The sequence below is a fragment of the Protopterus annectens genome, chromosome 9.part0 (assembly GCF_019279795.1).
Source record: "Protopterus annectens isolate FY-2018-M chromosome 9.part0, PAN1.0, whole genome shotgun sequence".
In the NCBI taxonomy this organism is placed as follows: domain Eukaryota; kingdom Metazoa; phylum Chordata; order Ceratodontiformes; family Protopteridae; genus Protopterus; species Protopterus annectens.
In genome coordinates, this window is record NC_056743.1 from 390,997,501 (window position 1) to 391,016,821 (window position 19,321).

Genomic DNA, 19,321 nt, shown 5'->3' on the forward strand with positions numbered 1-19,321 from the left:
AGAATTTTGTTTGGAAAAAATTGCTATTTTTTAATTTTTTCCTAGATAATCTACTGATAGATTTTGCTGATGTAATATGAGTCAAAAATTGTAAATTTTATGGGTGTTCTACTTGTTCGTAGCTTAATTTCCTGCTGTTTTATTGATTGTCTGTCTCCACTTTTTTATTATATTTGTCTCCCTACTGTTGACCAACAACTGTCAATAGTGCTTTTCCTCATCCTCAATGTATACTGGATATTCCTGATGTGCCTCCAATAAAATTTGCCATTTGCTTTCTTTGCATGTGCTATTGGAGGATTTATGTCATGTGTGTTTTTTTTTTTTCATTTTTGTATTTATGGGTGGTTCTAAGGAATGTTTTATGTTTTCTGATGAAGTTCGTGTTTTATTAAAGTGAACGAAAGCATTAAAAATATCTTTGGAGTCGGGCTATTGTTTTGCTTGTTGGTCAGTTGGTCTTGCATCCTGTTACTTTGTTCTCTGGTTCCTTGTTTGGAAGTTTACCTTTTCAGCTTGACAACCGTACCATGATGGGAATAGAGCTCTCACAGGACAACCTTATAGAGTTAACCACCCATCCTGTTATTGAGAATGTTTCTTCTTTTAATGAGCAGATGTCTAGAGTGATTATGCATACTATTCAAGAGGGCGTTTCCCATTGCTATGGTGATCCTGGCTGCCATGTTGAAAGGTGTGAGGGTGGCGGAAAAGGCAGTTTGACTAGCGTACAGCATTCCCTGATGCATATGGCTGATTCCAATGGGTAAATCCAACTATTTCTATGAACATTTGTCCACCGGATTTTAGTGCTAAAAATATCCTTGGAGTCCGGCTTTTTTTTGCTTGTTGGTTGGTTGGTCTTGCATCCTCTTACTTTGTTCTCTCATCCCATCAGTGTTACCACTGACCTGTGTATTAACTGAGTATGCCACATAAATATTCCTAATATGTGTGCAAGGAGGATTCCCCTTAAAGGGAAATATGCACTTCAATAGTTTAATGGTTAGACGTATGTAGGTGTGTGTGTGTTTGGTGTTACAAATCTGGGAGCAGAGTGTGACATACATAACACCCTTGCATGAGGGACTACTATCTGACTCAGTTAATGTGCAGACAGATGAGAAGAGATGCAAACACCACACTGTGATGTACTGTAATACCCAGAGTTGTGTATTGTCAGCATCTGCCACAGTAGTAGTGGGTATTGTCACAAACAAATGAAATGAATGTATGAATTAAGACTGATGACAAATAAGTGAGTATGCTCATGTGCACACAATTGTGATCAGTCAAGGAAGATTACTCATTATATCTGTACACATATCACCAAAGAACTGTAGCACACTCATGTACACCACAGGACACAATACATGTGGTACTCTCACCATGATAATGGCAGAACAAATGTCTACTGTCATGAAACCCAAAGCTACGCTCATATGTGTTCATGCAACATCTTAAGGGATAAGACTGATGCGATGTAATGGTTGTTGTATAATGTCAGTGTGTTCATACAAAATGGATCCCTATGTTAGAACTGAACATCAAGCGGTACAACTCCTCCAAATAACAATATGGCTATTAGTCAAATTCGCTACAGTGGAACTGTTATCACAGCTGTTGACCTCTATGTATGTGACATTATTCAATGAGCTATACATTATTTGCCCAAAGTTTTTATCTGCTAAAATGGATGGGGGAGGCCTCTGCTACTCTATAAGTACAAAGTGTATTTGGGGGGATGTCTTTCCTGCAGAACAGGTAAGGAAATAGATGCTTACAGTCACTCAGTGCTGGTTTGAATCACTTGCCTAAACTTTGAGAAAATCAACACCATAGTGGGATTAATGAATGTGCCATGGTATAAGTGCATCACCAGTTGTTATATGTGTGGTCATGTGAAAGCATTACATTATGTGCATGCATCACTGTAATTACTTAGAAAGACTCTTGTATGTCAGAAAATATTGCCTGATGCTAGGTATTTCCAAACACACCTTTAGCCCCCTTCTGTTGTCACTGTGATGGCAAAACAGCAATCATGTACAATATAGATATAATCCCATATTGGAACACCTGCCTTTCTTGGTAACAACAGACATTACATTGCCTCATGTCCTCAGCCATGAGGAGGTGCTTCACTGCAACTGTGATGGAATGGGAATCTATTCAAATGAAACTATCAGTCATCAATGCAGCCTTTCCAAAGGAAATGAAGAATAAACTCTTGTAACAGGAAACAACATCTGCACATGAGCATAGTACATGTGGATGACAGCACTGTTAACATGTACACTGATTGTAAGCAGTGATGTCAGGATTTGAACCATTTAGTTAACATCAGCAGGCTAATGAGGTTTTGATGAAATATAAGCACAAATACAGATTTATTTGATGATTGTGACACTGCACATTTCAATGGATGACATCTCCATTTATATTACCTTCATCTTTCTGTTAAAAAGTGGTTGTACAGCAGAAGCACACTGTATAGATATACCTCACATATGTATTTGCAGCCTATTCTGCAAAGTAAGAGGAAGAAACACACACTCACAGATAACAGTCATTCCTATATTTGAACTCTCTACTTATGTACTAAAACAATCTCCAGTGAAGTGTATTATATGCACAGACCACAGCAGAAATCTGAATGCATGGGAGCCACACTTCATCTTTGACAGGATGACATCAGCTGAGTCATACAACGGAGATGGTGTGCAAAAATGACCTGTGTAGCTATGTAGAATTCCAAATGTTGTTTATACTAAGAGGTGTAAGACACCCTAGCACCCATTAACTTTCACATGCACACACACACACACACACACACACACACACACACACACACACACACACACACACACATGCACACACACACACACATGCACACGCAAACGCACACACACACACACACACACACACACACACACACACACACACACACACACACACACACACACACACACACACACACACACACACACACACTCATGATAGTCTCACTGCTGTATTTGAGCTCCCTACCTACTGGCTGACACAATATACAAACAGATGTATACACATGCACCTCAGGAGAAGTCTGACTGCATGTGAGCCACACTGTATCTTTGAAAGGATCAATAACCAAAACAAAGTGCAGAACAAATGACACAATCCGCAAACTTGGAACCATAAAGAGTGTCATAGTCAGCAGAGGCAGACAATTCAGTCAATTGTAAATTCTTTAACAGGAACAAGACAAAAGGTTAAGCATTTTCGTCCACCCACAGGACTTCACCAGACTTAACCACTAGTACCAAATCCCAGTTAAATAAGTCATCAATAAAATAGAAAGTGCAAATATAATTGATTAATTAACTAATTAACTAATCAAGAATTAATGTAAACAAGACGTATTTTCTCAATACTGTGTAAAAAGCATTATTACCAAGCTAAATCAGCACAATCTTAAGATTAAGAATAACAGAATTGCACAATGAAAACAACTATAAAAGTCTAAATATGATTAGATGTAGTCCAAATCTAGAAATCTTAATAAATAATCCATATGTCATCTACAACAGTATCCTAAACATTCTCATCAGGAACTTCATAATAATACAGTAATCATGCCAATATGTATACATATTGTCAAAGAGTCAGGTAGGAAGGTTAGATGAGGAAGCAGGTGCAGACATACAGGCTAAACAAGACATACAAGGATGGTAATAAACACAAAGGGTTGGAGGATGCCATCATTAGGGATAGGTAGGGGACATCGGAGGCTCACCCACATCAAGCATGAGAAGAGAGAGAATCTATTCTTCACCCTCAGATCTGTCATTGCTATCTCCTGTCTCAGCTGACTGTGTCGGTGCTTGATGTGGCATTACCTCGGCAGTGTGATGAAGCACCTTTTCTACCCAGCAGATTTGGGCACTGAGGCCCCTTTCCTATACACTGTGCCAGCCCTGTCAGCCCTTGGGTGGTAACAAAATCACCATCCCCACTAATACTACTCCCAGAGGGTGTCAGTGCACCAGTTGCCAGGGCAGAGCTACCTGATGTAGATGGGGCAGGTAGGGCAGGAGTTGTAGAGACAGCAGTGATAGCTGGGTGGCAGTACTCAACCTGTGGTGGCATGGCAGGCCGAACTACAGTGAGCAGTATACATCTCTCTGTGGCGCATTTCAGTTTTTATAAGTAGAAATGTATGACAACAGAATATTTTAAGGCATATAAAATATTCCCTCACACACCCCCCAAAAGAAAATAAGAGAGAGAAGGGGTGGGGTAAGACAAAAAGAGAGAGAGAGAGAGAGACAGAGAGAGAATTAGATCCATGCCATCTCAGATGACTATGTAATTTCAGAAAATAAACAGTTATGATTATCCACTCTATATACCATTGCCACATGCAGGTATGATGGGAAGGTCTGACTCTGTTTTACTATTAATCAATTGTACTGTTATAATATCATAAATAACTGTTTATTTTAGTATTCCCACACTCATAGAGTTACAATTATTTTTAAAATTACAGTAAGACCTGATGCATATGTAGCCTGTGCCTCTCTGAGGTGAGTTATCCTCTCTTGGTGTACTTCCCTGTTTGCTGCACTGTCTTCAACAGCTGTACAACACAGAAGAAGAGAATAGGCAACATGAAATTATATTGAATATAGTCTCGTATGGGTCCTGTATTCCATATTGTTTAATATAGATGGCCCAGTATATTTACACAACTGAGGGATGCCACCAGTTCTAATCTCATCCTCCCATCGGCTAAGGACGTCCTTCTTACACCTTTTCAGCTCACTATAGTAGTAATGTCAGTTGTCTACAGGGCATGGAAAGCCAGTTTCACTGGAGACAACCTTGGCTAATCTGTTCCAAGCATTAGTCTTTTACTGAGATCCGGTATAGTCCCCCTGCACCAGCTTATGGCTGTAGTGGTTCATAAGGAGAGCCACAAAAATTCTGTACACATCTCTGTGCTCTAAATTCATCAACATCATGTCTCACACCAGCCATGCCTGCAGACGTCAAGCAGCAACTCTAATTCTGAACTGACACCAAATTCTGATCTTGTGCTTAACAGCTAGTGTGCAAACACACACAACTATGCCAACTGCATTTGCGTGAAGTAAAGCACAGAGAGGCATTTGCAAACAAAGAGGAATGTATTTTATCAAACAGCAATGAAGGTGTGAAACATGGCAGAGAGATTTGTCATATGTGATGGACAACTTATTCACACTTTTTCAGATAGTCAACACTGACAGGCTTAATGGCTTTATTTGTTATCCCTGGTGTTTTGAAGGTTAAATAGGATGACCTGACACATACTTTTCTGGAATTACCCACTGCAAAAAGCTAGTTGACCAATGTGGGAATCAAACCTAAGGAAAAAATACTGCATAAATTAAAATCAAGGTGATTGTTTGTCAGTGCTGCAGGAGACCTGCTTTTCATCTATGTTCAATACAGATACATTGCATTCAGTATGAATGGAGATATATTTCAGATAGGCCTGTACGTGTATGACTTTTTGGAAGCCCTGTGAACTGCATTCCCAAGAATGAGGCAATATTACTGTTTGTAAATGTGTGTAAGATGGATAGACTTTTATGAGATAATTAATACCAGTTGGTGTATGATACATACATACATCACTCCATATATTATCCTAACCACAGAGTTGGGCTATGTGAGGAGGGAAATTTTTAACTTAAGTAATTCTGCCCATCATAGATATGTAAGTGCACTTTTAATTCTTTATCATAAATATCCTGCATAAGCAATTGCACACACATTCAGCTGTTGTTTCATAACTAAATCATTGATGAGATATATTACTTAGAAAATTCTATATCTCAAACGACTAATGAAACATTTCTTGCAATAAACATAATTATGATAGCCATTTGTATTCAGTGTTACCTTCTTAATCAAATTGTTGTTAGAAATTACATTCTGATGTTAAAACAAAGGGTGAACCCTGGATGACATGGGTGTTCTACCTTTAAATTCAGCACTTAAAATTTGTGTCACAGAGGCAGTTACTCAGCAGATGGATGTTCTCCACTCTGTACTATCCAAAGTGCTGACATCCATGCATTTCTGCTAAGCCTATTTATGCTACAGAAGGCTTCTCAAATAAAATTCATCACTTTTCCTTAAGCAGGTCACCTTGATTGTGTGCTGCTCAGCAGCAAGCAACTGCACAAGGCAACAAACAGAAAAAAAGCCTATGAAGTTCTGATGAAAGTAAGCCGTACAGTTGGAGAAATAATTTACACATTCCCTTCACACTGTATGGATTTGATTCCCAGAGCAACTTTGTTAAGGGGCACTTAATTTACAGCTTTTGCAACAGAAACAGGTATAGAGCATGTGCACATCACTCACTCATTAGTAGTACTGTACAGCAGTGACAAAACTGTGCTAATGACAATTACAGAAATGAAAGTGTGCATTTTTTTCTTCAACTGTGAACCCTATGCGCACTGCTAAGCAGCGCTGCCATTACACAGGCAAAAAAAGAACACATATAACAAGTTTTATTTCACACAAGATAACATTTTCAAATCAGCTGCAATCATTCCAAGTAGCGCATAGCTTCAAGCTAAATTCAAACTCTGCATCCACTGTCCTGTTTATTTCACTTCATTTCATTTCACCCACATTTTACAATGATAGTTAGATACAATGCAGAAATTCTTCTCTTATTGATGTTCAAAGTGCTGCAGCAAAGTGCACCTGTGCCACTCTAAAATGTGCTACTGATGGCATGACAAATCACATTTCTCAGTTTGCACCTTGGGCAGTGGACTCTCATTCAGAGCTTTGAAATGCTGCCAGTCAGCAGTGTGCTTTACCAAAGTCTACACAAATCATGAACACAAAATACAAAAAAAAATTGTCACTGTTAACAAATATCAGGAAATAATAATGAAAAGGTAAGATTGTGAAGTTTCCAAGATCTGTTTGCGTTACAACCTGATCACATGCTCAAAAAATATGTATTAATTCTGTCAGACATCACATTCTGTTCAATAACAACACATACTCTGTTGTGTTCAACATCGCTCTTTGCCACCAACACAGGCCCAGAAAATGTTCCTTTCTCATTTGCTTGCACCTGTATAAATCAATGTGATATTGACAAACATTTTGCAATAATAATAGCCCACACCATATTAATGTCAGGTTGCCTACATTGCCAGCTATTTCTTCTCTTTATTTTCTGAGTAGCTTCCCCTTTTCTCAGTTAAACTACAGAAATGCCATGTCATGGCCACTTATTTGCATCTTTGTTTTGTTGGGTAATATAGCTGATCAGCATTTTGGACAGATTTTAAGCAGACGATGGACAATGTGTTGTTAGTACAAGGATATCAGTGTTGTTCAGGTTGTTCTCGTAGCTCTCAAGGTGCTTACACTTTTTATTTTAAGTCTACTCTGCATGATATACACACTTCAGAGAGAATAGTCACTTCAGTATTATTTGTAGTCAGAGCAATCAGTAACACTTGCAAGCCATTAATGGTTAACAACTGTCATTGCTCCTCCCTGTAGTCCTAGGATGTGGGCATGCACTCATGTAGCTACTATGTTTGCATCCCCTAAACCAAGTGGATTTTGGGGTATTCAAAAATAATAATGATTTCACACTTCATTTGCATCTTCATGGTGCTCAGAGGGCTGAATCTACACTATATAACTGCAATGGTGTAGCTATGGAAGGAGAAGGAAGGGAAACTGACTGGATACAGACAGACCATTACTGCTGGCTACTTGGAGGAGATAGTTCTACAAATTGCTGCATTATTTCATAAGTTATGTTTGTACTGTTCATAAACTGCTTATATGTTCATATTTTGAATGTATTTCAATAAGCAATAGAAAAAAATTGATATGTATGCAGTTTTAAAAAAATCAGTGCTGATACAGTGCACATATATCAGCTCTTGTTGTGCTTTCCAAGTTAGTATGGTTACATCACAGTACTGTGTTATCATTTACTATTGCATGACTGCCTGAACTATGTGGGTCACTCACTGGATAGGATGAGTGACAGACTGGATTTGGCAGTGCCTGGGATGGAATATCTGCTGGGGGAGAGCTGGCATCCACATGTCCATAGAGCCATGCCATCCTCTTGTGTTAGCCGATGTGGCCGTGAAAGATCCCACTGCTGTACTTACACTAGTTCCACTGCTCTTTCAGTGCTTGAGGTGTCCACACCCAGACACAGTAGACCATGGGGTTGTGGTCCTGGATGTAGTCATGAAGAAAACTTGTCTACCAGACATTGCTCTTGTTCAGGTAGCACACCCACTTTGAACAGGGGACATGGAAGTGCTAGTGCAACTTCTGCCAGAGGAGGTTTGGTGGTTGGAAGTGATGATACTGAACTGACAACTCTACAGTGCATAGTTCAAACCTGTCCCACATAGTGTGATGTATTGCTAACACAGACCTTGATTGTGTTCATGCAGACACACGCACACATTTCACACAAACTCCCCATACTGAAACATAAACATGCAAGGTAAAACATCTTAGTGTTGAGTGGGGTATATCTCCTGTTGGTGTCCCTGAGATATTTCATACTTTAATGAATGTTCTATAGGATAGCATATATGTCTGATGCACAGAGTGGATAGGTAAGAGAATGGCAGTATGCAGGTAGTTTATTTTCTTAAACATTTGTTCATATACTACAGATTCTACACTTACCTTGAAATTACTGCAGTCATGAGTCTGGTTTGGGGATGTCCCTGTCTTATGCTATGCCTGTTATGGTTAAGTAACATTTTTGGGATTCAGATGGGATCACTTTTAATATTTGTACATGCTTAGGTTGTTATGTGTATTCCTTCACTGAGTGAGTATGCGTGCTACCATTTGCCTGTTAGTTGCTGGGAATATGTGCTAACCTTTGAGTCTTAGGTGGTGACTGTGTGTGCTAGCTTTTGCCCCTTAGCCAGGGCAAGTACATATTGTGCATGCCTACATCTGCTGGCTACCTATCAGCTGAGGGTTCTCCTTCAGAATCCTAGTCTGTATGTGCTGAAGGTGTTCCCTTGCCTGTGGTCCTGAACCTTGCTATCCCTATTGCTTTTTGCTATCAACTGTGCATTGCTGTATTACTTCAATTTCATGCAGTCCATGATATGTTAAGTGGGATCTGAGCAACCTTCTTCTCTTTGGACAAGGAGCAGCAGCAGCATAGATATGAGCCTCTTGCACATACACATGCAAAAAAGCAACAGCAGACTCTATCACTGCATTATTTCCTAAGTGTGATGGTGGCTGTATTCCAGTAGGTTTTGGTATTCATGTGAAAGGGCTACACCATTTCTTAATGGTTACTTTGTAGCTTCTTAAATGGCTCCATCATCATGAATTGGTTAATTAGCACGTGATTCAGCTTCTTATGATTTCATTAGCATACTTTTCTGTTTACCTTTTTTTTGGTAGCTCTACATGACCTGTAGTGCTATTTCATGAGTACAAAATATCACGCTATCATGTGCACTCATGCCACAATGTGCTCATGATAGTGCAGAAATTAGCCTTTCATGAATTCGACCCAATATCTTGCACTATTTGCAGTATCCTTTTGTTATTTATAATGTTTCTTCTCCTGCTGGCATTTGAACAATGCATAAACTATTCTTTTTTACTGTCTTTTCCAGTACATGATTTATTTATTCATGTCTGCCTCTCACTACCAGCTTTTGGCATCATAAAACTTACCTTCATAAAACTTCCTACTTTTTAACTCATAGGACTCTCAGTTTGTAATATTCCATAATACTTGTTTATTAAACCACCATAGTGTTTTTTTCACTGTCTTACTTAATATTTTTAAACATTCTGCATATACTTTTATATACTTGTACTTTAATCCCACCAACCATTTACCCAGCTGTCATAGCAAGTTCTGATATTGTTGTGTTCCATAAGTTTTCATTTTGTTTCTGAAAGATATTGGGCCAGATTTATGAAAGCTTGCACGGAGTTGTAGAGTAGAGTAAGATGTCAGACAGCCAATATGTCTGCTGAGCCATCCAACAACAGCCAGCAGGGGTATGCATGAGAGCTTCTAAAGCTACTCTTGCATGGACAGCATCATGGTATGCAAATTACCTCATTTGCTGCTGAAAGCTATGCAAATGAGGTAAATTTGCAATCCAGGAAACACTAACCTGTCTGTGGAAGAGTAGTGTTATTTGCAGAAATGTACTCCGTTGGTAACGGAGTACCGTTCTGCAAATTGTTAAACGGATCTATGACAGCTCCAAATAAAGGATGGATCCAGTTGAGGAAGCATGCCAATGGCCAAATATAAGGCCATTGGATTTTTAAATATTTAAAATTATTAAAATCTAATTTTTTCCCCGATCTCCGATATTTAAGCATAGTGCAGCGCCGAGCAAACGTGCGGCACTTAAAAAATCAATAAAATAATTTCAAAATAGCCAAAAATAGACATTTTCACTAAAAAGCTTATCCTGCCATGCAGGTGAATGGCAGACTGAAGACAACATGGCCACTGAGTAGTGGTTGCTAAGGTGGGGAAGCTCAGTGTGAGAGATGTAACCAAGCATTAGTAGGCAATCCTATGCAAATGAGGATAAGGATAGTGAATCCCAATTTTCCCCAGCATGTGAGCCATGTCCCAAGAGTGTAAGTATAGGAGTAGATGAGTAGTAAAGTAGAAGATAGGTGACATCATAAGGGGGTGTGTCAGAAAGGCTGTATGCTTATTGGAGCACAGTGTCTTGTGTTTGCCCTGAGTTGCTCAGGATTGTAAGAGGCGTGTCTACAATTGTCCTTTTTGAAAACCAGAAACCAAAGGCGTACGCCGTGAATATATCTGAAATTTCTTGCAAACGTGCACACAGCATGTGCGCGCGTGTGCACTCATTTGCGCGGTGGTGCCCTGGGCAGAAGCAGAAAGGGAAAAGGAAGGAAAAGAAGCAGTAGGAAGTTAACCAAGGAGAACTAGCAGAACTGCCAGGTGAAATATATCAGAATCAGCCAATTACACAGGCAGCAGACTAGCCCAGCCCAGCTCAGCACTTTAAACTCTGCAAACAGCATTCTTCCCTGTTTTTCCCAAGAACTCTGCAACACTGCAGTATGCAAAGAGGGAAAGCTTAAAAAGTTTAAAGTCAGACAAAATGTTAGGGGCTGCTCTTGCTATCATAAACCAACATGTGCAAGGTGCTGAGGGTGGTGATGTTGTGAATGCTGCTGAGCAACCCACAGTGAGGAGACAGAGAAGAGTGCACAGACCCAGGGTAACCTACCAGGGGCTACATGAGCTGGAGATAGTGGAGCGCTTTAGGGTGGACAGAGACCTCCTGCAGCAAATTGTTGAGCTGTGCCAGCCACACCTCACACACAGAACCAACAGAGGGGAACCCATCCCAGTGGATACCAAGGTATGTGTTGGCCTAAAAATACTAGCTACAGGTACCTTCCAGAGACCAACTGGTGATATGATGGGGATTTCACAGGCATCTGCATCCAGGGTACTGCACCAGTTCCTGGATGCCATGTCAGCACATGTCGGTGAGCATGCATATTTCCCCAATTCCCGTGAGGCATTGGCCAGCAATATGCGTCTTTTCCACCAAATAGCAGAATACCCTGAGGTAGTGGGTGCAATAGACTGCACGCACATACACATTAAAGCCCCACCCAGTGAGCGGGGTAGGGTCTACACCAACCGCAAGGGCTTCCCCTCCATCAACTGCCAGGTTGTGTGCGATGCCCAGGGCATAATAATGAATGTGTGTGCTGGCTGCCCTGGAAGCTATCATGATTCCCACATCTGGCATCTGATGCAGCTGTACCAGAGATTTGCCAATGGGGACATCCCTGACGGTCACCTAGTGGGGGATGCTGGATACGCACTGGATCCGTGGCTGATTACACCCATCAGAAATGCACACACACCCGAACAAGAACTCCATAATGAGGCACACACACAAACAAGAAACATTATTGAGCGCGTGTTTGGGATGCTCAAGTCACATTTCCGGTGCCTGGATACACCTGGTGGAGCCTTGCAGTACTCACCAACTACATGTACCCAAATTGTCATGGTATGTGCCATGCTACACAATATGATCCTGCAAAAACAGCTGCAGCAGGAACAGCATGGGGCAGGACCAAACAGCCCCCCACCATTGCCAAGGCCTGAACAGGCACAGCGTGACTCGGAGGAGGAACAACCTGAGCCTGCCCCAGTAGGCAGAAGGAGGCGTGCCCAGTATGCCCTGGCCTTGGCAAAGATGCAATGCATAGCACATACACTTACACAGTAGGAACCCTGTAAATGACACCTCTCTCTCTAACTCGTACATATTGTAAAAGGGATGCCTAACTTGACACTACCTGTTTTCAAACATGTATAGGGAGTGTACTATGTGCATCCAACATAGGCAGCCCTGCAGCACCACCTGAGGCATAAGTGCCCTATTTAAGCAATATAAAATACTGCTAAGCACATTTTCCCAGTATTGAGCATATTTAAATACAATTGTGCACAGCTGCGCACCTCGCTAACCAGCACAATGTCGGGCAATGTTGAACAATTTTGGGCAATGTTGGGCAATGTTGGGCAAAGTCGGGCAAAGTCAGGCAAAGTCGGGCAAAGTTGAGCAAAGTCAGGTAAACATGCTCACACCTGCTTTACTGCTCCTTAAGCAGTCTGGTCTGCCCAGCAGGAAAATAAAAAGCAGTGACAGGGCTCGAACTCAGGATACTGTGCACTATAGTCACAGTACTGAACCATTAAGCCTTGACAGCATTTCACTGGCACAGGCACAACTTAACTCATTCACACATACCAGTTGGAGGGGGGTTCACATACCTAACAGTCAGAGCCAGCAGGACAAATGTAGACAAACGCAAACACAAATGCTGTATCATGCCCTCTGAAGAGGCATATGAGTAACCTCCCCCGAGGCCTATGCAGACAGATAACGACAGGCCAGGCTATGTGATGTGGGTTGGGTATGCTATGAAGTCACAAACTGATATGCGTGTAATTGGAAGCTAAGGTCTGTAGTGCAGTGGTATGCCTCAAGCCAGTATGATAGGCAACAGTACAGACTGAAATGGAGTATCTGACATAGCAGTGCAGGCCTAGCAAATGTGCATAAGTGTCAGGTGAGCCCTTCATCCTATGTACACCCACAGTAACAATTAGGTGTGCCACCCCTGGGTAGAAATGTACAAATAATAGCTATCCCCACTGTATGTAGAATGACTCATGGAAGCCCTGCAAGTACACTGTGCTTCCTGTCGATGTTCAACACAAAGGTAAGCCCTGAAGTAAAAACCAACTTGATTTTCACACACATATAGTATATATGCTCATACTGGGCATGCTCACACACTTTAGCTAATTTCAGTCAGCAACATACTGAAAGTTCATACAGGGCATGCTCACACACTTAGGCCATGTCTGAGTACAGCAGTGAGCCACACATATCTGGCAGTTGCAGTTCTTACTCCAGACACTTGTCACTATTCACCAATCCTGCCCTGTGCACACACTGATATGAAAACAGACCCATATAATATATTGGACACCTGTCATAATCAAACTATGTACTCCAAGTACTTAAAGTTGTTCAAAGAAAGTGAAAAAAACAAAGAAGATCAATAATACTCCTATCAGTATCATCAAGAAACAATGAGCGCTCCAAACATTATCCAAGCCATGGTCAAAGAGTCCATAGAGAACCATGAAGCTTTCTTTCGCTATGTCATAAATATCAATGTAACCTCATATATGTTCTAAGTCAGTGCAAACTGTAAATGAATACATGTACGTGACTGACATTGCCAACATCTTGTCAGACAGGTTCATAGATATTTACCCCCTTCTCACTGACAAAAGGGCCCATTATCATACCTGGAGATTGTGAAAACCCAGAAATCACATATAGAATGATTAAACAGCTCTTTCCAAACCTAAAAATATGGCATGTATGGGATAACATGGTTTCCCTGACTGTGTCATATGTGAACTCCAAAACAAACAGACCCTGCACCTGAACAGTCTGTTGAGACTCACCGTCTGTACAGGATATGAAACTGTTGAATGGGTTACAGCAACGTTTGGCACACTCCACGAGTGTTGGTGCACAACAAACCATGGGTACTATTGTCTTATAAGCCTAATAAGCCTGATGTGCAAGGCCATAGAGTCCATCATTATAGAACTCATAAACAGAGCTATTGAGAGCCTACAAACACCCAACCCTACCCATTTTGGTTTGGTCAGGAGCAGACCATGGTTCCTAAACCTGCTAGACAGTTTTCAAGGCAGTCATCCAGGACATGCATCAATGAAATTAGCTACACACGGCCTACATAGACCTTGAAAAGCCCTTTTCCAACATCCCACACACATGTCGTATCCACAAAATCAACAACCTTTGCATAAACACGTATGTCATCTGATGGATTGACAACTGGGGCACAGATAGATCCCACAAGGTAAGAATTGTGGTTTGCTGTTCAAGCTGGTAACAACTGCTGTCCCCATGGCTCAGTCCTGAGACCCCTCCTGCCTGGTGTATACTTTTCAGAAATACAGTGAAACACGAGGGCTATGTTTAGCAAGGTTTGTGGATGACTGCAAAAACGTTGTCATAATCGATGGTTGGGACAACAGAGACATCCTTAAAAAGGGTCTCAGTCAGACAGATGTGGTGTCAAACTTATGGGCTCGAGCTGCAGTCATACACATACCACATAGGTGCCAACACCCTAAATATGGAGGTAATAATAAGGGATCTATGGACACATGTGGATAGTCATCACTACTTCCAGAAAAACATTCACAAAGTGGTTAGAAATTTATGCTATATGTTCCCACAAACTGCCAAGGTCTGTGCATGTAGGTCAAAGGAGGCTCCCTCCACTCACCAGTCATCAGACCCATCATAGAGTACCACAACACACTTGCGATGAATCTGACTAGGCACCTTCAGCAGCTGGAAAGACCACTGACGTACCTCAACTAAAGGATTACTGGCCTCAAACAGTTGCTCCATGCAACAAGACTGAATTTAACTTAATCTGTACTCTGTTTCATACTGTCTACTCAGGTGATCTCTGCCCAACAGACAGGTCCATGTCCAATGCAGAACGGATGTACATGTGCTATCTGAAGTAACCCCAAGCTCACTGTATTACATGCTCTAAGGATATCATCATCACAACAATAAATAGAACATGTTGGAGGGATACATTAATAACTCACAGAATTCCCTTTCTTTGGAACAGGCTCCCTCCCAACCTACATTAAGCTGAGTCCCTCACTGACCCTCTTCCAGAGGAGCCTTGATGAGTGTATATGAAACTGAACTGTCACACCATGGATCACTTCATCAGGTCTACTACACAGAGGCCTAGGGAACTAACTCCATGGGTGGTGATAGATGCACACTCTGGCCATACTAATATATGCCTTCAGGCAAATAACCTATTACCTACCTATGTACCTACATATATATATATATATATATATATATATATATATATATATATATATATATATGTAGGGGGAACACAGTATAATAAGCCAAAGATGGATGGGCAGAGATGTGTGTAAGAGGGTGACCATGACAGGGAGCCATTCAGGGCTGTCCCACCCAGCACACATCCCAATGGCACAAAAGACATGAGGTGCACATCTCACCCAGTGCACATAGCCACCAGTATCGGTAAGCATTACAGTGTATGTGGTCCATGTGCCTGCTGTACAACATGACGGTACAATGAAGTACATATCTACTATCTGTAGACATGTACCTGTCACATAGTCTACTACATACCTATGAACTTATCTTCAATAAGGCATATGTTAGCCTAGGCAAGTTGTGCAGCTTTCACCACCCCACTGGGTAGTCTCAAAAGCCCTCGTTCTAATAGTTAGTACCCTAAGCCCCTTTCTAGTGGGGCTGCTGATGTGATGCCTCGCATGAATTGTCTGTTTCCCATCCACTCATCAAGGTTCCTATTGAAGAGTGTCAGCGAGGGGCTCTGTCTGATGTACACTGGGACTCTGTTCTACAGTAAGGCAAGTGTCTGGGATGGTAATCTATCCCACTAGCATGTTGTATTCATTGTTGTGATGAGGTTCATATCCCTGGAGTGTGTAGGGCGACTCAATTTTGTTATCTGTAGATGGAGCATGCTCAGCAGTTATGTGTTGGACATGGCTCTGTATGTTGGGCAGAGTGTGCCTCTGAGTAGGCGGTATGCAACGAAGAACAGATTTAGTTTTACCAGTTGTATTGCATAACACAACTGTTTGAGGCCAGTAATCCTCTTGGTGAGGTACCTCTGTGGTCTCTAAAGCTGCTGTATATGCATAGTCGAGTACATACAAAATGGTGCATTGTACTCAATGATGGGCCTGATGAGTTAAGAGTAGAGAGCCACGACTACCTCTTTGGGTCCTGATGCAAACCCTTTGTTGATTAGGTGGGCCACATAGGATTTCCCAATCACTTTGGCAACATGGTTGTCAAAGGAAAGATGACTATCTACTTGTGTCCCCAGATCCCTTATTACCTTGTCAGTTTTAAGGGGGTAACACCTATGTGGTAGTTTGTGTGTACTTTGTTTTCACCAAAGGGGATCACTATGCATTCCTCCACATTGAGCTTGAAGCCATGATTCTGACACCACACATCTGTCTCATAGAGTCCCTTCTGGAGAATATTTGTGTCATTCGGGGTATCTGTTATGACAAACACTTTACAATTCCCAGCAAACTTAGTCAACCACAACCCTCCTGTGTTGGCATGTACATTTGAGAAGTCTATACCAAACAGGAGGGACCACAGGACTGAACCCTGGGGGCCACCAGTTGTTACCGGTGTAGAGTCTGACATGTAGCCAGCAACTCTTAGTTTGTGGAATCTATCTGTGAGCCAGTTTGCAATCCATCTTGTGATGTATGGATTCATGCACAGGTTGGTGAGTTCATCTATGATACCTGACCAGGGAATGGTGTCAAAGGCTGTAATGAGGTACAAATAGGATGCGTTGAGCTAATTTCAATCATCTGTAGCCTGGGTAATGGTCTCAAAGAAATCCACCCAGTTCAGGATGTGTGATCTGCATATGATGAAGCCAAACTGGGTGTGCTCAGCTGTGTGAAGGTTCACAATCTCTTTATTGTTGACTTCCATTATGATTGGCTCCATTGCCTTAAAGAGCAGACTCGTCAGGCTCATAGAGCATGAATGCCAATGGGTTTTTGTGGCCCCACCCCTGTGGAGTGTGAAGAATGTCGCTGTGCGACATTCTATGGGTACATATCCTGTACAGAGCATGTAGAGTGAGGTGTAGGTATCCTTGATGAATATGGATACATCCCCACCCTATGTGCTATGATCCAGGTCCTGATGCTGGAAGGTATGGAATGAGTAGTATCCTGGTAGTGCTGGTGGGTTCTCTGGAGCCTTGAGCTATGTTTCTGTTACTGAACAGATATCAATATTCTCCATACTGAGATGTGCCTCGAGTGTGTGCATCTGGAGGCTGAGACTTCTGGCAATGAGTAGCATTTACCTAACTTTGTGGTTATTTGTGTTGGTTATGGGGTTTGGTTTGTCATGAGTGACCGGTGTTCCACACCTGAAGTCAACAGCTCATTGGTCCCATCTGACCATAAGCCTATTACCCTACATATCCACATTCTGGACCCACCCCCCATTAAGGAAACCATGTTAAAAAATGTCTCCAAAGCCAACTTCATGCTTCTTAAGACAGAAGTACTGAACTTCAGGACACCCATGCAGATGGACAATACTGTTAAGACTACTGAATCCTTCACAGTTGTACATGAGTGAATGCATCGTGCTATCCCAAACAGAACCAAGACACTATCCTCCAAGAAAAGGAAGCCAATCTGGTGGTCCCCTGCCATAAACAAACTGCACAACAGAAGGAAGAAACTGTTGGAAAAGAGGGTAAAATCTCATGAGTGGAGGAGCTCCCTGGTCAGCCTCAGGAAGAAGCTGCAATCCCTGATAAAATCCTCCAAAACTAGTTACGAAAACAAAGTCAACACTGATTCTAAAGACAACCACAAAGCATTCTATAGCTATGTCAAAAATCTCAGTGGCAACACTCAGATCTGCTCTGAGTTACAGCACAATGGCATTAAATATACAGACCCAACTGATATTGCCAACAGCCTGGCAGATAGGATCAGTGCTAACTTTACCTCCCTCTCACCCATGAAAGAGCACATCTCTATACTGGAAAAATGCAAAGTTGCTGTCATCATGGCTGCACAGGTAAAAACCACTCTCCAAAGCCAGGAACACAGCATCCATGGGACCAGATTACATCCCAGGCTGCGTTCTACATAAACCACAGAACGAACTGGCACCACACCTACATACCATGTTCAATCATAGCCTCACCTCAGGCTTTGTACCTGCTGAATGGCATACAGTGACGGTTATCCCACTACACAAGGGGGGAGCCACCAAGGACCCCGGGAACTAGCGCCACATTAGCCTGATGAGCCTGGTCTGCAAGGCCATGGAAACTATCATCATGGAACTTATAAACAAAGACCTTGGTAATCTCCAAACTCTGGACCACAACCATTTTGGGTTTGTAAAAGGCAGATCATGTCTCCTAAACCTGATAGACTTATTTGAAGCAGTCACCAAAGCTGTAGACAAGGGTAAGGTGGTTCACACAGCCTATCTAAATCTTGCCACGACTTTTGACACCATCCCCCACTATGGAATTATGGATAAACCCACTAAACTAGGTATAAATCCCTATGTCACAAGATGGGTTGCCAACTGGCTGACTGACACAACTCACACTGTGAAAGTAGCAGACTCCAAGTCCGACTTTGAACCAGTGACAAGTGGAGTACCACAAGGTTCAGTCCTGGGTCCTGTCCTGTTTGGTATCGACTTCCCTGAAGTACAGGTTAACATGGAAAGTCTCTGGCTAATGAAGTTCCCAGATGACTGCAAACTAGGAGCCATAATCAAGACTACTAATGATGTGGACATCCTACAAAAGGGCCTCACTGAGACAGATGCCTGGTGTCAAAGCCATGGCCTCAAGCTCAATGCCAAAAAGTGCAGTGTCATCCACTTTGGTAAAAACACTGTACCCATGAACTACAACATAGGTGGTAGTATACTTAACACCAAAAGTGTGATAAGATACCTTGGGACACAGGTGGACAGTAGACTCTCCTTTAATAATCACATCGCCACAGTAGTCAGGAAATCCTTCTACGTGGCAC